Genomic DNA, 21781 nt, shown 5'->3' with positions numbered 1-21781 from the left:
TTTTGAGGCAGAGTCTGGCTCTGTCGCCCAGGCTGGAGTGCAGGGGCCGGATCTCAGCTCACTGCAAGCCTGCAAGCTCTGCCTCCCGGGTTTACGCCATTCTCCTGCCTCAGCCTCCCGAGTAGCTGGGACTACAGGCGCCGCCACCTCGCCGGGGTAGTTTTTTTTTGTATTTTTTTTAGTAGAGACGGGGGTTTCACCGTGTTAGCCAGGATGGTCTCGATCTCCTGACCTTGTGATCCGCCCGTCTCGGCCTCCCAAAGTGCTGGGATTACAAGCTTGAGCCACCGCACCCGGCCTAAATGATACCTTTTAATGATGATTCTTAAAGAGGCAATAGACTAAAGAGGATGTTCTAATTAGTCGTCTTCTTTTTTTTTTTTTTTAAGTCCTTTAAATGATGAGGAAGGAGGAAAATGGGTTTAGGTTCTACCAGAAGAAATTTAGATTTTAGTTGGCCATCTGGATGACCTTTGTAGTAATTAAACAGTTGGGTTGGGTCATTCCTTTGGCAGATAAATAAATAAATATATTTCTAACTTTTATTTTAAGTTCAGGGGTACAAGTGCACATTTGTTACATAGGTAAATTTGTGTCATGGAATTTTGTTTTACATATTATTTCATCACTGAGGTATTAAGCCTAGTACCCATTATTTTTCCTGATCCTCTCCCTCCTCCCACCTTCCACCCTCCAAAAGGCCCATGTGTATGTTGTTTCCCTCTGTGTGTCCATGTTCTCATCATTTATTATAGTTCCCACTTAAAAGTGAGAACATGTGGTATTTGGTTTTCTGTTCCTGTATTAGTTTGTTAAAGATAATGGCCTCTAGCTCCATCCATGTTCCTGCAAAGGACATGATCTTGTTCTTTTTTATGGAGCAGATAAATATTCATTGTGTGGTGATTATATGCTAGGCCCTGTGCTGGGTATGAGAATATAGTGGTGAACAAGAAAGCCATGGTCTCAAAGGTCTGATATCCAGAATCCACAAGCAAGTTAAACAAATTTATAAGAAAAAATAACAAAACCCATCAAAAAGTGGGCAAAGGATATGAACAGACACTTCTCAAAAACATTTATACGGCCGACAAACATATGAAAAAAGCTCAACATCGTTGATCTTTAGAGAAATGCAAATCAAAACCACCATGGAATATCATCTCATGCCAGCCAGAATGGCGATTATTAAAAAGTCAAGAAACAATAGATGCTGGCGAGGCTGTGGAGAAATAGGAACACTATTACACGTTTAGTGGGACTCTAAATTAGTTCAACTATTGTGGAAGACAGTGTGGCAATTCCTCAAGGATCTAGAACCAGAAATACCAGTTGAGCAATCCCATTACTGGGTATATACCCAAAGGAATATAAATCATTCTACTATAAAGACACATGGACACATATGTTGATTGCAGCACTATTTACAATAGCAAAGACATGGAACCAACTCAAATGCCCATCAATGATGGACTGGATAAAGAAAATGTGGTATATATACACCATGGAATACTATGCAGCCAAAAAAGGAATGAGATCATGTCCTTTACAGGGACATGGATGAAACTGGAAGTCATCATCCTCAGCAAAGTAACACAGGAACAGAGGACTAAACACCACATGTTCTCACCCATAAATGAAAGATGAACAATGACAACACATGGACACAGAGAGGGGAGCAGCACACACCAGGACTTGTTGGGGGGTAGGAGGCAAGGGGGAGGGAAAACATCAGGACAAATAGCTAATGCATGTGGGGCTTAAAACCTAGATGATGGGTTGATAGGTACAGCAAACTACCATGACACATATATACTTACGTAACAAACTTTCACATTCTGCACACATATCCCAGAACTTGAAGTAAAACAAACAAAAAAAGAAAGCCATGGTCTCTATCTCTGCTGGTCCGACAGAAGACACAGACATTATATAAGCAGCTCCAAAAAGTGTTATAGGAGCCAGCTATGGGGGCACTAACCTAGTTCAGGGGCTTAAGGAAGGTTTTCTGGAAGAAGCAACATTTAATCCAATATGTGGAAGAAAAGTAGAAGATTATGATGTTCATAATGGTAATAAAACATAATGTTTATTAAAAAGCTTACCATGTTCCAGGTACTTTTCTAAATATCTTAATTGACTCATTTAGTCTACACATAATCTAATAAGATAGATCCTATTAATATCCCTGTTTTAGTAAAAGAGAACTAAAATATAGAGAGGTCAAGCAGTTTTCCCAAAGTCACATGGTAAGCGGAGGAGCACTTGGGCTTTGAACTGAAGTCTGTCTCCTCAATTTCCTCTCTTAGCCACTATGCTAAACGGCATTGATAAGTTAGAGATGGGCAGGTGAGGGGGTTTGGAGGACAGGGGACTGTTTCAAGCAGTGAGAACACCTTGGGTGAAGACCTTGAGGAAACAGAACATTTCAGGAAGCTTTTCTAAAAGAAGGTTGGGAGAGCTGAGGCTGAGAATCCTGAGAGGAGAGAGGTAAGAGATAAGACTAGAGAAATGTAGGCAGGGGGCCAGATCCTACAGGCCCTTGAATCTACAGTAAGAGTTTGTTTATCCTAAGGACAGTGGGAAGTTGTTGAAAGATTTTAAGCAGTAGAGTGTCATGATCAACTTTGTACTTAGGACAGTTTACTCTGGCATTTTGGAGAATGGATGTGGAAGCAGCAACTCAGGAGGTGGGGAGGCCAGCAGGAGACTGGTGATGGTAAACCGGGCATTAGGTGGTGGTGGCTTGGATTAAGGAAACTGAGATGGACTGGGAGAGGGAGTCAGACAAGAAAGAGATAGGAGATAAAGTCATGGGCCCTTGTCATAAACTTATGGTTGTGAGGCTTAGGGAGACAGCAGAGTCCAAAAGGACTGTGAGGTGTCTGAGCTCTGGGCACTGACATAAACAGCAAGAGAAGGAACAGACTTTGGGAAAAAATAATGAGGTTGATTTCTGACAGGTTCTAAGTGGATATCAGTCTTACTGTAGATTCGCACCAAGCTGAGCCTAAGTCCTTTGGTGTAGCCATCATTTAAGTTGTTCTAAATTATATGCTATATTTTATAGTCTACAGAAAAGTTTGGTGCCTCAGCATGTAATAGTTTAGGAAAAGGAAAACGTTATTTTTTAATAAGTTGAGTGTATTCTATGTAGCACATATTGCTGTAGTTGGGTCAATCAGTTTGCTATTTTCTCTTTGGGCAGGAGGTATAGTGGAAAAAACGGGTACAGGATTATCACGGGACCTGAGTTCATATCTTACCTTCCCACCTTTGGCACTTATTAGTGTGGAATCTTCGATCAGCTATTCTGTTTTTTTCCATCTGTCAAATGTGTTAACAAATCCCTACTTTGTCTAAGATATTAAGAGTCTTTGGAAGTGTGGCAGAAAGTACAAAGCATTATGCACATACAAAGTCATTGGGCCTTTTCCTCTCTTCCCCTTTCAATTAGAAACCTAAAACTAGAATTGTCTCGTGAGTTGATCGGCTTGTGTGAGGTTCAGGTTGCTTCAAGATTTATTTTGGGATCTGTTGCAACTTTGCTGTGATCAACACCTGAGTCTCTTGATGTGATTATTTAATATATATCAATTTTATAACAGATATAACAGGTCTTTTAAAGCAATTTTTGTTAATGTAAGCTTGTTTCTAAATTAAAAGTTTAACTAACTTAACCACTAACTGTATTTTAAAGAGATGCCTTAAGCTTCAACTTTATTTTTAACATATACAAAAGGTATGTATGGCTAGTTACTACAGTGGACTAAAGATACAGTTAAATTATTGTTAGTGAAGTATCATTTCTCTATGGTATAATTGGAAGACTTTCATAGTTTGACATAACTGTTTAAAATCCCAGTATTTTATTATAAGCATTATTATGAGAGATAATTATAAGTTCCTGTCATTTCTCACTCAATACCCCACTGTTCCCATCTCATGCTAAAAGATATTTAGAGTTCTTTTCTTTAGCTAAAGGCTTTTATTATTCTCATTTTCATTTTTTCCTCTAGGGAAGTGAGAAAGGAATGTTCTCATTTTTATTTAAGCTAGATTCTGATGAATTATGATGTTAATGTGATAATAGTACCTTTTAGATATCCGTAGCAAAAGTATCATCTTTGAAATGAGAAAATATTTTCCAGAATGTACTTTGATTCGATTTTTAAAAAATACTAAGGAGTATATATCCAAATCTTCTAATAATTTTAGCTTCAAAATATGTATATTTGAAAATTGTGAATCACTTTTATTTTTTTCAAATTGTTTGTTAATGTTAGTGCAAATGGAGACATTTATTTTCCCTTCTCTTGTGTTCCTATTTTAGTTTGGGTTCTCCTAGAAGCAGATGTTGAGACACAGATTCAAGTTCAGTTTATTTGAAAGGTGATCCCAAGAAACACCAGTAGGGAGGAGACAGAGAAGGGAATTCGGCCAATTTGGCCAAAAATCTAATAATCCAATCAAAAAATGGACAGAAGATTTGAACAGACATTTCTCAAGACATACAAATGGCAAACAGGCATATAAAAAGGTGCTCAGCATCACTGATCATCAGAGAAGTGCAAGTCAAAACCACAGTGAGATATCATCTTACCCAGCTATGGTTTATATTCACAGGGCATTATCAAGCACTGTGACCCACTGGAGCTTTAGCCCACACAGTAACTCTGGAGCTAGAGCAGAACTCCAGTTTCAGAACTCGTATCTGAGGGGCTGGGAAGTTTGGGTATTTATACACCAGTGGCCTTAGTCACTGGATGAGGGCTGTTGATGGGGAGGAGCATGAATTCCCTAGGACTTCTAGTCTCCCATGTACTTGGCATTGCTGGCTTCAGCCACCAGGGAACATCCTTATTTATTTATTTATATATATTTTTTAATTTGTAATTTTCGTGGGTACATAGTAGGTATGTATATTTTTGGAGTACATGAGATATTTTGATACAGGCATGCAATGTGAAATAATCACATCGTGAAGAATGGGGTATTCATTCCCTCAACCTTTTATCTTTTGAATCACAAACAAAAATGTACAATTAAGTTATTATTGACTACAGTCACCATGTTGTGCTGCTATCAAATGGTAGGTCTTAATCGTTCTATGTATTTCTTTTTTTTTGTACCCATTAACCATCCCTACCTCCCTCCCAGTCCCCCACTACCCTTCCTAGCCTCTAGTAACCATCCTTCTGCTGTCTGTCCATGAGTTCAATTATTTTGAGTTTTAGAGCCCACAAGTAAGAGAACATACAATGTTTGTCTTATATGCCTGGCTTATTTTACTTAATATATGATCTCCAGTTCCATCCATGTTGTTGTAAATGACTGGATCTCATTCTTTTTTATGGCTGAATAGAACTCCATTGTGTATATCTACCACATTTTCTTTATCCATTCATCTGTTGATGGACACTTAGGTTACTACCAAATCTTAGCTATTGTAATCAGTGCTGCAGCAAACATAGAGTGCAGATATCTCTCAAATATATTGATTTCCTTTATTTTGAGTGTATACCTGGCAGTGGGATTGCTGGATCAAATGGTAGCTCAATTTTTAGTTTTTTGAGAAAGCTCCAAACTGTTCTCCACAGTGGTTGTACTAATTTACATTCCCACCAACAGTATACAAGGGTTTTCTTTTCTCCACATCTTTGCCAGCATTTGTTATTGCCTCTCTTTTGGATATATGCCATTTTAACTGAGGTGAGATAATATCTCATTGTAGTTTTGATTTGCATTTCTCTGATGATCAGTGATGTTGAGCACCTTTTCATACGCCTATTTGACGTTTGTCTGTCGTTTGAGAAATGTCTGTACACATATTCTGCCCATTTTTGATTGGATTATTAGATTTTTTCCTGTAGAGTTGTTTAGGTTCCTTATATATTCTGGTTATTAATCCCTTGTCAGATGGGTAGTTTGCAAATATTTTCTCCCATTCTGTGAGTTGTCTCTTCACTTTGATTGTATTTGATTCTGCTTACAAAGCAGAAGCTTTTTAAGTTGATGTGATCCCATTTGTCCATTTTTGCTTTGGTTGTCTGTGCTTGTAGGGTATTGCTCAATAAATTTTTGCCCAGACTTATGTCCTTGAGATTTTCTCTAATGTTTTCTTGTGGTAGTTTCATAGTTTGAGGTCTTAGATTTAAGTCTTTAATCCATTTTGATTTGATTTTTGCATATGACAAGAGATAGGGGGTCTAGTTTCATTTTTCTACATATAGATATCCAGTTTTCCTAGCACCATTTATTCAAGAGACTGTCCTCAGTATATATTCTTGGCACCTTTGTTGAAAATGAGTTCACTGTAGGTGTGTGGATTTGTTTCTGGGTTCTCCATTGTGTTGCATTGGTCACTGTGTCTGCTTTTATGCCCATACCATGCTGTTTTAGTTATTATAGCTCTATAGTATAATTTGATGTCAGGTAATGTGATTCTTCCAGTTTTGTCCTTTTTGCTTAGGATAGCTTTGGCTATTCTGGCTCTTTTGTGGTTCTGTATAAATTTTAGGATTGTTTTTTCTATTTCTGTGAAGAACATTATTGGTATTTTGATAGGGATTACATTGAATCGGTAGATTGCTTTGGGTAGTATGGACATTTTAACAATATCAGTTATTCCAATCCATGAACATGGAATATCTTCCAAGTTTTTGGTGTCCTCTTTAATTTCTTTCATCAGTGTTTTATAGTTTTTATTATAGAGATCTTTCACTTCTTTGGTTATTTCCTAGGCATTTAATTTCATGGGTGGCTATTTTAAAGGGGATTACTTTTAAATTTCTTTTCACATTGTTCACTGTTGGCATATAGAAATGCTACTTATTTTCGTATGTTGATTTTGTATCTGCAACTTTACTGAATTTGTCTATCAGTTCTAATATTAATAGTTTTCTCATGGAGTCCTTTGGTTTTTCCAAATGTAAGATTACATCATCTCCAAATAAGGATAATTTGACTTCTTCCTTTCCAACTTGGATGTCCTTTATATATTTTTCTAGTCCAACTGCTCTAGCTAGGACTTCCAGTACTATGTTGAATAACAGTGGTGAAAGTCAGCATCTTTGTCATGTTCCAGATCTTAGAGGAAAGGTTTTCAGTTTTTCCCCATTCAGTATAATGCTGGCTTAGGGGCTGTTGAGGTATGTTCCTGCTATACCCAGTTTTTTGAAGGTTTTTTTTTTTATCATGAAGTGATATTTAATTTTATCGAATGCTTTTTCAGCATTAACTGAAAGGAATATGTGGCTTTTATCCTTTATTCTGTTGATATGATGTATCACATTCATTGATTTGTGTGTGTTGAACCATCCTTGCATCCCAGGGATAAATCCCACTTGGTCATGATGGATCTTTCTAATGCAAGCTTGTCCAATCTGCGGCCCATGGGCCACATGTGGCCCAGGATGGCTTTGAATGTGGCCCAACACAAATTTGTAAACTTTCCAAAACATGAGATTTTTTTTGCATTTCTTTTTCTTTTCTTTTCTTTTCTTCTCTTTTCTTTCTTTCTTTCTTTCTTTCTTTCTTTCTTTCTTTCTTTCTTTCTTTAGCTCATCAGCTATTGTTAATGTTAGTGTATTTTATGTGTGGCCCAAGATAATTCTTCTCCTTCCAATTTGGCCCAAGGAAGCCAAAAGATTGAACACCCCTGTTCTAACGTATCATTGAATTCTGTTTGCTAGTATTTTGTAGAGAATTTTTGCATCAGTATTCATTAGAGATAATTGGCCTATAGCTTTCTTCTTCTTCTTCTTCTTTTTTTTTGATGTGCCTTTGTCTAGTTTTGATATCAGAGTAATACTGGCCTCATAGAAAGAGTTTGAAAGTATTCCGTCCTCTTCTATTTTTCAGAATAGTTTGAGAAGGATTGGTATTATGTCATCTTTAAATATTTCTAATAGTAGAATTAGAATTTAGCTTCTTTAAATATTCCAATAGTAGAATTCAGTAGTGAACCCATCCAATCCTGGGCTTTTCTTTAGTGGGAGACTTTTTATTACAGCTTTTGTCTCATTTCTTGTTATAGGTCTGTTTAGGTTTTGGATTTCTTTCTGGTTCTATGTTGATAGGTTGTATGTGTCTAGGAATTTGTCCATTTCTTCTAGATCTTCCAATTTATTGGCATCTAGTTACTCATTGTAGCCACTTCTGATTCTTAGAATTTCTGCAGTATCATCTGTAGTGTTTCCTTTATCATTTTTTATTTATTTGTATCTTTCTCTGTTTTTCTTATTCTGGCTAAAGGTTTATCAGTTTTAACTTTAAAAAAAAACCAAAACTTTTTGTTTTATTGATCTTTTGTATTGTTTTTTTCCATTTCCATTTCATTTATTTCTGCTCTGATCTTTATTATTTCTTTTCTTCTACTAATTTTGGGTTTGGTTTGCTCTTGCTTTTCTAGTTCTTTAAGATGCATTGTTAGATGGTTTATTTGAAGTTTTCCTCATTTTGATGTAGGCACAAAATCCTTGGGCAAAGAGATGTATTTTGAATGTGCTCCACGGTGGTATGGTCAGAGGAGATATGGGCAAGGCACCGCTAGCTTAGCTGTAATTCCCATTGCAATATTTGCCTTGGATTTCATTTTCTTTAAGCAAAGCAACAAAGTAAGCCTGATGAAAAGGTAGAAAAGCACTTAATTCCAGGAGATAATTTTAAAAATATAGTAGATTAGAGGTATAAATTGGTGTAGTTGATGTGTACTTTCTTTGTGAGTAAAGTTTCTGCAACCTCTTAGGGTAGTTGATGGATTAGCCTGTTTTAGATATTTTCAGTAAATACAAATGACTGCTGACTAAATACTGAATGAACCTTGTAGGTTTGTGTTTGTGTTAAAGTATGAATTAGTCTCTTCTTGTTTATAATTTAATTCTGATCTACTGAATGGGAGATGATTTCCACATGGTCTCCTCAGTACAGAGTGACTACAACACTTGGGGAAGATGTGGCAAATATAGTTGGTTGCTAGTTGACAGAATCCCACATCTGTGTAGGTACCGTATAATCATATACTTTAGGAAAAGTTGACCAATCTTGATTAGCTTAAGCTTATTTTGGTGATTTCTTTCCTCTTGCTAGTGGTTGGTTTAGGAGCATGCATATCGCAGTTCTGGACAATGAGATGTGAGAGGAGATTTGCTGGAGGGAGAGATTCTGAGAAGACTTTCCGAGCTTTAAGAAGAGGCAGAAGAATACAAAATTAGCTGGGCGTGGTGGCACGTGCCTGTAACCCCAGCTACTAGGGAGACTGAGGCAGGAGAATGGCTTGAACCTGGGAGGCGGAGGTGGCGGTGAGCCAAGATCGCGCCATTGCACTCCAGCCTGGGCCACAAGAGCGAAACTCCATCTCAAAAAAAGGTAAAAAAAAAAAAAAAAAAAAGAAGAGGTAGAAGAAAGCCTGTTATTATGTGAGAATGGGATACCTGCAGCCACCTTAAAGATCAGACGGAATAAACTGGGGGAAGAACCAACACCCTGAGATCGCAGAGAAGAAAGATGGAAAGCTTCTGGGACCTTGATGCTATCCGTGACCCACTCAGTTTGCCCACTCTGGAAGTGCCTGTTTCCTGTTATTTTGTTTCCTGTTATTTTGAGATAAAAAATTCCCTTTTTTTTTTCTTTTTTTTGAGACAGAGTCTCGCTCTGTCGCCGAGGCTGGAGTGCAGTGGTGCGGTCTTGGCTCACTGCAAGCTCCACCTCCCGGGTTCACGCCATTCTCCTGCCTCAGCCTCCCGAGTAGCTGGGTCTACAGGCGCCCACCACCACGCCCGGCTAATTTTTTGTATTTTTAGTAGAGATGGGGTTTCACCATGTTAGTCAGGATAGTCTCAATCTCCTGACCTCGTGATCCACCTGCCTCGGCCTCCCAAAGTGCTGGGATTACAGGCATGAGGCACCGCGCCCGGCCAAAAATTCCATTTTTTTTTAAAGGGTATTTCTGTTAGTTTCAGCTGAAAGCATCCTAAGCTACAGATTCAATAAAAAAGGAGGGAAATTTTCTTGTTTCAAATGAAGTGTTATAATTGATTTAAAGTCCTGTGGGTTTTGGGTGAACCTAATTTATTGCTATTCATTTGAATACAGAAGCAGATGAAAGGACAAGACTTCTGTGTGGGATATGGTTGCAAGTCTCACTGAATAAATAAAGTCTCATTCTTGATTATGCTTGTTATTGAGTTCTTGTCCATATCAGGTTGTTAAATTATTTTAGTGCCCAGGTGTATAGTTTATAAAACCAAAGAGTGGAGGTATGTGGGAATTGTCTGATTGCCATTATTCTTTGAGAACTATTAACAAATGATTCAGGAATATTGGCTTTTTAATTAAATTGAAGTAAGTTTCTTAGGATGCTCTGCTTTTAGTTACTCTAAATATTTTTAGCAAGTACCTGGTAATCTGGGGGACTGTGGCCCAAAGTAGTTCAATTGAATTTGAAAAGGATCAGGACTGGCTATGAAGTGAGGCTGAGTGGGTACATGTATATGGGGATACATTACTTTCCTTTGTGCATATTTCTCTCTAATTACGTTCTAAAGCCAATAAGAAGTCAATTGTATTCATTATGCTGGGGGTATCATCTTAACTGTGCCATTTTTCCATATTAATGTGTTAAGTATAAAGGTTGTGAAATCCATTTCAGATGCTTCTGGTTTGGGAAGTGTGAGGTTACAGATTCAATGGCATTTAAATTTCTTTCCCTCTCTCTTTTTTTTTTTTTTTTTTGATAGGGTCTTGCTCTGTCACCCAGGCTGGAATGCAGTGGCATGGTCACTGCAGTCTTGACCTCCCCGGCTCAAATAATCCTTCCCACCTCTGCCTTTCTAGTAGCTGGAACTGCAGGTGTATGCCATCCCTCCCTGTTAATTTTTGTATTTTTTGTAGAGACAGGGTTTCGCTGTATTGCCCAGGCTGGTAGATTTCTTTATTTTTAAAATAGAAATGGTGGGGAAATGTACCATCTGGGTCACTGAAAAGCTGGAGCAAAGATGTTTGGAACTCAGGGACATGGACTCTACTTTGCATCCCTGGTGGGGTGGGGATATGTCCATACTGATGTAGACTTTAAGAACCAGGAGAGCCTGATGTGTGTGTATAAATATGGCTTTAAAAAAGAAGATAGAGATTGTTTATCTTTAATAGTAGTAATATAAGGCCCAAGTCTAAAAGGACTCTAGGATAATAAGAAATGAATCCTCAGGCTGGCGTGGTGGCTCATGCCTGTAATCTCAGCACTTTGGGAGGCCGAAGTGGGCAGATCACTTGAGATCAGGAGTTAGAGACCAGCCTGGCTAAGATGGTGAAACCCCGTCTCTATTAAAAATACAAAAATTAGCCGTCATTAGGACACACACTTGTAATCCCAGCTACTCGGGAGGCTGAGGTAGAAGGATTGCTTGAACCTGGGAGGTGGAGGCTGCAGTGAGCCAAGATCGCACCACTGCCCTCCAGCCTGGGCAACAAAGTGAAACTCTGCATCAAAACAGAAAAAAAAGACCTCAGTCTGTGTGAATGAAGGTGTGTGTGGGTGTGTGTGCGTGTGTGTGTGTGTGTGTGTGTGTGTTGTAGGGGGTGGGTGTGCATTCTTTTCCTGCCTTCTAGTTTTATAGGAGAAACACTCACTGGGTCTTGGAAAGACGACATTTCCTATATTTAAGGTACAGTATTATACTGACTAGTAAAAGAATCTTGATTCTTTGATAATGGGCCAAAGTCAAGTACAAGAAGAATAGGAAAGCTATTATTACAGGTTTTAATTTTGAAAGTTTTATGCCTCTTTTTCCATTTTTTTGTTATATTTTTATATTACTATCACTTCTGCCCCTTATTTGATACCGATGCCTCATATCAAGGATATTACATATATCATAGATATATCATCAAGAGTAAGATATAACATCAGGGAAGTTATATCATCTGTTCTTAGGTTCTCTCTATACTCCCATAGTTATTTTATTTAACTGATTCAATAAATTGATTGATCACCACTGGTATGTCAGACACTTTGCAATGCCTAGGGGCATAGCAGTGAATAAAATGGGCAAAGTCTGCTGTCATGGAGCTTGCATTTTAATGAGGAAAGATGGACAATAAGCAGACATTTGGTAAGTTTGGTGGTGAAATGTACTAAGAAGAAAAATAAAGTAGATGATAGAATAATAGAGGAGGATGGAGAGGAAGTATATATCTCTGCTTCTTTACATAGGATGATGGTTAGGGAAGATTTTCTCATTAAGTTGACGTTTAGACTGAGACTTGAATGGAATTTCTTTACTCCACTCCAACCATACTGACCTCCTTGCCATTCCTTGTGTATTTACAGCACAAACTTTGTACTAATTTATCCCTTTGCCTAGAATTTGCTTCTGAGAGATAGTCACAATTTAAATAAGTAGGGAAAAGGATTGGGAGTTATCAGGTGTGTTACCAGGCAAATGGAATTCCCTCTTCTCTTAGAAGTGCAGAGGTTGGGTCTGGCAGCCATTGAATTGTGTAGAATTATGGTTTCTTTAGTGAATCACTTCTCAAATAACATGCATACTTTGTTTAAATATACATGATGTTTAGGATAATTTTTTTTGAAGACTTAATCTCACCTGTTATTTCTGCCCCACTTGTTACTTTACAAAAATTAACGTGGACTATCTAACAAAAAACTAAGTTGTCTTGGTCAGTTTGGGCTGCTATGACAGAATACTATAGACTAGATGGCTAAAACAAAACAAATTTATTTCTAAAAATTATGGAGGCTGGGAAGTCCAAGATCAAGGCTTCTGATGTCTGGTGAGGGCATGCTTCCTGGTTTGCAGATGGCTGTCTTTCATTGCGTCGTCACATGCTTGTGTCTTTTCTTGTACGGGCATTAATCCCATTAATAATTACTTCCCAAAGGCCCCACCCCCAGATACCATCACATTGGGGATTTAAACGTCAACATATAAATTTGGGGGGATGCAAACATTTGGTCCCATAGCATAAGTTATAATATTTTGTCAGTTGACCTAATAAAACATGATATCCTGAGTAACAGCATAGAGGTAATCACATTACTTTTAACACAAATAAAAGCTTGGAAAGCTTTTTGGTAAGCTGAAGATGAATAACATTTTATTCTAAAGCAATTTTTAAAACAACAGTAGTCTGCTGTTTTACACATCTCTCTGAAAACTATACATTTATTGACTTTATCTAGAAGGGCAGTAACTATGTATCTCTTTATTAATCTTTCTCCTAAACATACTGAAAATATGTTGCAGTACACCCTCAGGATTGATTAGGTTTATAAAGAAAAGGCAGCTGTGAATGAAATGCTGAATTGCATCCCCTATTGGATCAACTCTAAAATAATTATGCAAAAAATAAGAATAACCCCATTTTTGCTGAACATCTGAATTTTATCATTGCAAAAGAACTGAATGGTTCAACACCACATTCTCATGGAGATGTCTTACTGGGACCACAGTAGCTGGGTGTACTATTGTTGAAAAGGAGAATTTCTATTTGTATGTAGGTTACTCTGTGCCTAAAATGGATCATTTCTACCATTGTATTTTATCTTCCTTGTTTTCTACCTCATATTTTATTTATACTTCATAGATAGTGATATTTGGAGCATATTTGGCTATTAGCCAATTAGTGATTATCTTTTATAATGGTTTTCAAGGATAACAGAGATAAATTCCGAAATATTACTAAAACATCATTCCCAATAGCAACTATAACCTTTCTCGCCCATGCTTTTTCTGGAACTATACAACAGACCAAATGAGATTTCACCTTTTTTTGTTTTTAAGCTAACTGTGCCCTCCAGTGGAGAAAACACAGGGCAGTGAAATAGCTCAGGTAAGAAGGAGCAGAGAGGAGAGGATGTAACACAGCCAGGTAAAGTTCAAGCTGCGTAGCTTTTTTTCTACATAAAAGAAAGAAGTTGTTTTCACTCCTCATAAACAAGACTTTTTTTTTTCTTTTTTTTGAGACAGAGTCTCGCTCTGTCACCCAGGCTGGAGTACAGTGGTGCAATCTTGGCTCACTGCAACCTCTGCCTCCCAGGTTCAAGTGATTCTTCTGCCTGAGCCTCCCGAGTAGCTGGGATTACAGGCACGTGCCACCACACCCGGCTAAGTTTTGTGTTTTTAGTAGAGACGGGGTTTTGCCATGTTGGCCAGGCTGGTTGCAAACCCCTGACCTCAGGTGATCCGCCTGCTTTGGCCTCCCAAAGTACTGGGATTACAGGTGTGAGCCACTGCACCTGGCCCATGAGCAAGACTATTATGCATAAGTCCTCCTCTTTATGAGTTTGTTGATAAATCAAAGAAGGATATATTATCAGTTCTCTGGCTTAATGTCTTTGATGCAATTCTTTTCAGCCTTTTGTCCCCTCTGGTAGGATGTATTCAGTTTTTGAAACATTAGGCAAGTCTAATAGGATGTGAGTAATTGGATTTTTTTTCTCCCCTAGAATGAACTCAAATAATAACTTTAAATTTAAAAAATTTTTTGAACAGACTAAAGAAAACCTTAAATTAAGTGGATATAAACAAGAAATGTTTTGCTGCTACTTGTATATTCAAAGCACTCAGAAAACTGTTAATTGACTACGACTCCCCCCTTTTTTGAATAGAAAAGGGAAAGAGTTGGCCTGACCTCTGTGGCTTGGCCTGAACCTGATCTCTTGGTGAACACTGGGCTTCATCAGTGTGAATGGTGACTATGTGTAACTGAGCATCTGAGAGGGTTACAGAGGCACATGTTCAGAACATGGGCTGGTACGTGTGCAACTCTGGGCTGCGGAATGGAGCCAGGGTTAGGGGATGCTAGACTGCCTGTGTTTCTGCCCTTCTAGGGAGGGAGAACTAGATCACTCAGTTGAAGCTAAAATGTTAAAGGAGGCTTGATGGTTTCATGTTGGTAGAAATTGGGAGATACGTTTCCCTAAAAGAATATAGTGGGTGATAGTTGAGAAACAGTAAACAGAGGCTTTCTTTTTCTTAACTCTTACAAAAACCTGAGCCAACTGTCCTTACAATGAGTTGTCATTTGAAGTTTTCTACATACTCAAGAAATATGTTTCCTTCTTTATCTTATTTTAATGGAGCATATCTTCTGCAAACCTTTTTACAGTTAGAGTGATTATTAAAATTTAGGCACATTTGGGACAATTAGACATAAAAATACTTGACTTATAGGTTTTAAAGCAGGGATCCTTGCATGGTAGACTTTCGAAATGGTAGTATCTTTTACTCGAACCATCTTTTGCAAAATAACATAAATATCTCAGAGACACTGCCAGAGTGAAGTCACTTTTAGAAAAAGCAGGATATGTGAACTTTTAGCGATAAATTTGGAAATTCTTGAGGGGAAATGATATGCGATTTAAGTTCCTTAAAATAATTCATCTATATTTTATTTTATTTTAAATAATGAATTATTGTGTTTTAAGATCTGATTCATTCTGAACTATAACTGACTCTAGAGGGTGCTAATGAGCACTGAAGACTTCCTAAAGATTTATATTGAAGACGATTTTTATTAAAATGAAGTTTCTTTGGGGTTTTAATCTAGTATTTTGAAATGAACCATATTTTGCCCTCCCAAGAGAGCCTAGAGCAAAAATACTTAGTTGTCAGGGTTTTTTTTGTTTTGTTTTGTTTTGAGACAGTCTTGCTCTGTTGCCCAGACTAGAGTGCAATGGCACGATCTCAGCTCACTGCGACCTCCGCCTCCTGGGTTCAAGTGATTCTCCTGCCTCAGCCTCCCAAATAGGTAGGACTACAGGTGCATGTGCCACCATGCCTGGCTAATTTTTGTACTTTTAGTAGAGACAGGATTTCACTATATTGGCCAGGCTGGTCTTGAACTCCTGACCTCAAGTGATCAACCCACCTTAGTCTCCCAAAGTGCTAGGATTACAGGCATGAGCCACCGGACTAGTTGTCAGTCTTTTTAAAGTAGATAAATAATTTACCATTGTTCTTAGAAACTCTGAAAATTTCATTGAATTTGTGGGATTTCTGTAAACTACCTTTAAATCATGCTTTTGAAAGCTTAATATTTCAAAAGAAAAGAACTTACTTCATGCATATAAATATAAATCTTAGTACTGGATTAGTGTATCATTTTATAAATTTAGTTACATTTGCACAGATATTTATTTTATCTTTAGAAAGAAGCTATTCAAAAGCACATTCTAAAGTTAGGCTTTACAGAACTAACATTTAGGTATTAGAATAATGTGTGCTTCCTATATTTTTAGCAGATAGAGTACTTTTAAAACTATAGTGTGTTTTTTTGTTTGTTTGGTTGGTTTTTTTTTTTTTTTTTTTTTTTTGAGACAGGGTCTTGCTCTGTTGCCCAGGCTGGAGTGCAGTGGTATAATCACGGCTTACTGTAGCATCAACCTCCCGGGTTTAAGTGATTCTCCCACCTCAGCCTCCCAAACAGCTGTGGCTACACGTGTGTACTACCACACCTGACTAATTTTTGCATTTTTAGTAGAGCTGGGTTTTTGCCTTGTTGCCCAGGCTGGTCTCAAACTCCTGGGCACAAGTGATTTGTACACCTTGGCCTCCCAAAGTGCTAGGATTACAGCCATGAGCCACCACGCCTGGCTTACAGTGTGATGTATTAATTTGAAGAAAATTTTCAGACTTTTCAAATGGGAAAGCTTTTAGAAAATTGCTGTCTTAACCCAAACTTCAAAGATGGTGATGATAAAGACATACATTGTAAAGCAAAAATAAAATTTGAAGGGTCCCCAGCCCCCTGCAGCCATCTGAATGGACTTCCTCATCAGCAAGGGCATTCTAAAATTTAACCTGAAAGACTGACTCAGGCCATGAAGTAGGGGTTGGACATGCCTCATTAAAACCCTCAGGCATTAACATCAACACAGACCTTAAGTCTGATAAGAAACATTTACAATCTATTTTCTCTGAAGTCTGCTACTTGGAGGCTTCATCTGTATGATAAAACCTTGGTCTTTGCCTGGCTCGGTGGCTCATGCCTCTAATCCCAGCACTTTGGGAGGCTGAGGCAGGCGGATCACGAGGTCAGGAGCTTGAGACCATCCTGGCTAACACGATGAAACCCCGTCTCTACCTAAAATACAAAAATTAGCTGGGCGTGGTGGCGTGCACCTGTAGTCCCAGCTACTTGGGAGGCTGAGGCAGGAAAATTGCTTGAACCTGGGAGGCGGAGGTTGCAGTGAGCTGAGATGGTGCCACTACACTCCAGCCTGGCGACAGAGTGAGACTCCGTCTCAAAAAATAAAAAAAAACAACCAAAAAACCTTGGTCTCCACAACCCCTTATCTTAACCCAGACATTTTTTTCTCTGATAATAACTCTTTCAACCAATTGCCGGTCACAATATGTTTAAATCTACCTATGATCTAGAAGCCCCTCCCCCACACTGAGTTGTCCTACCGTTCTAGATCTAACCAATGTAAATCTTACATGTACTGATTGGTGTATATGTCTTCCCTAAGATGTATAAAAGCAAGCTGTACCCCAACTATTTTGGGGTACAGCTTCTGAGGCTGTGTCACGGGTGCTTCCTTGGCAAAATTAACTTTCTAAATTGACTGAAACCTCTCTCAGATTTTGAGTTCACCGCGTTAACAAATGGTCTGTATTATAGTGAGAAAACTTTGCTAAACAAAGTGAATTATCCTTAATTGGAGTATTAGTCACTTCTAAGAATGATGTCAGCCTTTGAAAAAGTGATGTCTTTCCAGACTACCCCTTTGTTTAACATTTCTTCAGAAATATCACACTGTTTTCATTACTGCAGGCGGAGAATATTAGAAATCATATTAGAAAAATTATCTCAGTAATTTGATATGAAACCTATGTTTTACTCATTGAAGGCACTGTTATACAACAGAACTTTTTATGATGATGGAACTATTCTGTATCTACACCGTACAATTTGGTAGTCACCAGCTCTTGAGAGCTTGAAATGTGGCCAGTGTGACTGATGAACTGAATTTTTAATTTTTTCATTTTAATTAAAAATTAAATTAATAGCAACATGTATCTAGTGGTTACCATGTTGGACTGCATTGATTTTACGTCCTCTTGCTAGGTGATAGATGTATCAGGGATTGAATTATGACTCTGATGGTGCATGTGTGTATCTGTTTAGTCCTTTGAACTTTTATAATCCTGCCTGAGGTACTGTAACATGCAAACACCTTGTTTTCAAATAGCCACATTTATGTGAAAAGAAGAGGAATTGTGTTCTGAAAATTAAGTTAAGTTTAGGTTAAACCTGAAACTTAACTTAATTTTAAAAATCCTCTGACTTTTTAACAAACCCATAGATTAAATTGCATTTACCCTTTGGATGTGTCTCAAACCCTGAAGGTTTTCTTCTGTGCTTTTGAGTTAAAATGCAGATAGCATACAACAGGTGATTGCAAAATGGAGGGACTGATGAAACCAAAACAAGAGCAACCACAAACCAGAACTTATATCTACTGTGTACGAATTTTATTTGAAAGTTGGTATGCTTTTCTGTGTCCTTAAGTATAGCAAGTCTTCCTACTTTGAGGATAAATTTGGGTATTATAAAGAGGCAATTTGTGCTTATGTCTGGTAAATAATGATAAAACACTTGAACAATGCTTTATAATTTGCCAGGCAGTTGCAATTTCATCTTCTCCTTGGAATATTAGCCCCATTCTACAGACAAGAGAACGATGATTTAATCAAGATTTTAAGGCTCATTCATTTCGCAAACACTTATTGATCACTTACTATTGATTACCTTACTATTCATGTAGATTTCTATGTTAGGAATGAAAGAACAGTTCCTCCCCTGGAGGAATTAACAATCTAGTTGGGACAGTTAAACAAAGAAACAATAAATTATACTGTACTCAATAAGATTTTATATATATATATATATATGCATAGGATGCAGTGAAAGAAGAAAGAGAAACATCTGGCATGGTGGTGAGACCTGAGGGAGTCAGGAGTTTCCCAGGTGAAGGAGGCAGGGGAAGGGTGCCCCAGAAGAGGATATGTCAGGAGTAAAGGTGAGAAAGTGCTAGTGTTCTAAATCAGAATAAATTTAGTACATAGAAGGTACCTGAATATTCAGGTGCACAAAATTTGCTAGTGGTCTTATATCATTTTGACCTTGCTTTTTTTCTAGCTCAGTCTGAAGAAAGGCTGGGCTAAAAATAGCTCCTGGTACAGCAATAAAGCATCCAAGTAACGATTTCAAGGAGAAAGTTAAGACTAGATTTAGTTATTTGGCAAACACTAACTTACAATATTGATGTGCTAATAAGAAATCATCTTACTTATTAAAGCAGATCTTAGAAGCCTGTTTTTGTTCCTCTTACTGGAATATCAATTCCATAAGGACTTTAATTCACTGTTTTCCGAGGGCCTAGAACAGTACCTGACATATATTAGAAGCTCAGTAAATATTTGGTGTATGAAGGAATGAATCCTAGGCTGTTATCCTAAAAGTCACTGTGAATGCTTAAACCATATTAGAAATGTGTTTTTTAAAAATTCAAGAATTCACACATTTCCATTATTCAGATTAGCCTTGTCTCCAGTGTCTTAGATACATACTGCTATATAACAAACTATCCTAAAACTTAGTGATTAAAAAAAAATTATTGCTTATGATTTTGTGGATCTGGAGTTTGGGCAGGGCTTATTGGAGACAACTTTTTTCTATTCCACATGGTATTGGCTGGGGTAGAGGGTTCATGATGGCCTCACCTCCGTGTCTGGGGTCTTGATACTAGTTGTTACCTAGGAAGCCTCAGTTTTCTTCCATGTGATCTCTCATTATTCACTAGACTAGGTTGAGCTTCCTTACATGGTACTGAGATTGTTCCAAGGTGAAAACAGAAGTTGTAAGATATCTTAAGGCTTTGATCTGAAAGTCATACACTGTCAGTTCTGCCACATTCTTTTTTTTTTTTTTTTTTTGAGACAGAGTCTTGCTCTGTTGTCCAGGCTGGAGTGCAGTGGCACCATGTTGGCTCACTGCAACCTCTGCTTCCTGGGTTTAAGCAATTCTCATACCTCAGCCTCCCAAGAAGCTGGGATTATAGGCATGTGCCACCACACCCAGGTCATTTTTGTATTTTAAGTAGAGATGGAATTTCGCTGTGTTGCTCAGGCTGGTCTCAAACTCCTGGCTTCAAGCAATCCGCCCACCTTGGCCTCCCGAAGTGTTGGGATTACAGGCATGAGCCACTGCGCCCAGCCAGTTCTACCAAATTATGTTGGTCAAAGCAAGCCACAGGACCAGCTTAGATTTAAGTGGAAGGGAAAATATTCTACCTTTTGATGGGAGAATGTCAAGTTCCTATAGCAAAGTGGCATGAGATAGAAGGTATTGTTGCAGCTATCTTTGGAAGTAGTCTGCTACAGTCTGCCCTCTGAACATAACAATTCACATTTCTTACACATGCAGAATATACCTACTCCTCTCTTAGAAGTCTTATCTCATTATGGCATCAACCTGGAGTCCAGTATCTTTTCATCTAACTAAAGTCCAGATGCGTATGAGATTTCTTAGGCACAGCTGCTCCAGTACAGCTTCCTTAGATGTAGAAATCTGTGAATGAAAAGATAAGTTTCCTGCCTCTGTCTCACATCCCCCATCCAACATACAGTGGTGAGACAGGGGCAAGAAAACTGTAGTAGTCGCTCCCATTTAAAAAGAGGAAGAATTGGAAGCACTGTTCCATAGCAATTTTGAAATTCATCTGGGCACATGTTACTAAGTCTCTTACCCCATGTGTGAAAAAATATACCTTGCATAGCCTTTTCACAAGATGGCACCGAAAGCAAAGAAGGAAGCTCCTACCCCTCCTAAAGCCGAAGCCAAAGCGAAGGCTAAGCCAAGAAGGCAGTGTTGAAAGGTGTTCACAGCCCCAAAAAAATAAGACCCGCACCCACCTTCCGGCGGCCCCTTCCGGCGGCCCGAGATACCCACCTTCTGGCGGCCCAAGACACCGAGACTCCGGAGGCAGCCCACGTGTCCTCAGAAGAGTGCCCCCGGGAGAAACAAGCTTGACCACTATGCTATCATCAAGTTTCCGCTGACCACTGAGTCTGCCATGGAGAAGATAGACGACAACAACATGCTTGTGTTCATTGTGGATGTTAAAGCCAACAAGCACCAGATCAAATAGGCTGTGAAGAAGCTCTATGACATTGATGTGGCCAAGGTCAACACCCTGATTCAGCCTGATGGAGAGAAGAAGGCCTATGTTCCACTGGCTCCTGATTACACTGCTGTGGATGTTGCCAACAAAATTGGGATCATCTAAATGGAGTCCAGCTGGCTAATTCTAAATATATGTGTATCTTTTCACCATATACATGCCTCTGTCAGTTTCTGGTTGGGCTGGGAGGCCATACACAGGCATTGACATTGTGACAGGGCTTGGTCAAGACTCCTGTTTTACTTATCCTTTTGGAACACTCACCCTGCCACTCCACCATGTTTGATCACTCCAGAGATCTATGTGACTAGAGTTAGTGTTGTAGGAAAACCAGAACTCAGAACTTGCCTCCATGGTTGAGGGTAACAAGAAGCTTTACAAGAACCCCATCTTTTATCCCTGAAAGACAACCAATGCCCAGAGTTTGAAGGGTATTAGCATCCATTTCAGGGGAGTGTGGGTTGGCTGGCTTTCAGGTAGCATTTTGTCCTATTACAACCATCTACTATGTCCAACCGGTCTGTCTGCTTCCCTCACTCCTTGCCCAATAAAGGACAAAGACTTCCAAAA

General features: G+C 38.5%; 1 protein-coding gene and 1 pseudogene across 1 annotated transcript in view; both read left to right on the top strand.

Annotated features, from left to right (window-relative positions):
- HSD17B12 (hydroxysteroid 17-beta dehydrogenase 12) overlaps window positions 1-21781 on the top strand; it is a 176692-nt gene that overhangs the window by 16642 nt on the left and 138269 nt on the right. The gene's annotated exons all lie outside the window — the stretch shown is intronic.
- LOC108519260 (60S ribosomal protein L23a-like) lies at window positions 20819-21316 on the top strand (annotated as a pseudogene).

This window comes from Rhinopithecus bieti, unplaced genomic scaffold (assembly GCF_001698545.2).
Source record: "Rhinopithecus bieti isolate Rb0 unplaced genomic scaffold, ASM169854v2 scaffold_46101, whole genome shotgun sequence".
NCBI classification, from domain to species: domain Eukaryota; kingdom Metazoa; phylum Chordata; class Mammalia; order Primates; family Cercopithecidae; genus Rhinopithecus; species Rhinopithecus bieti.
Note: the sequence above shows the minus strand (reverse complement) of the source record. Positions and strands in the feature narration are given on the sequence as shown.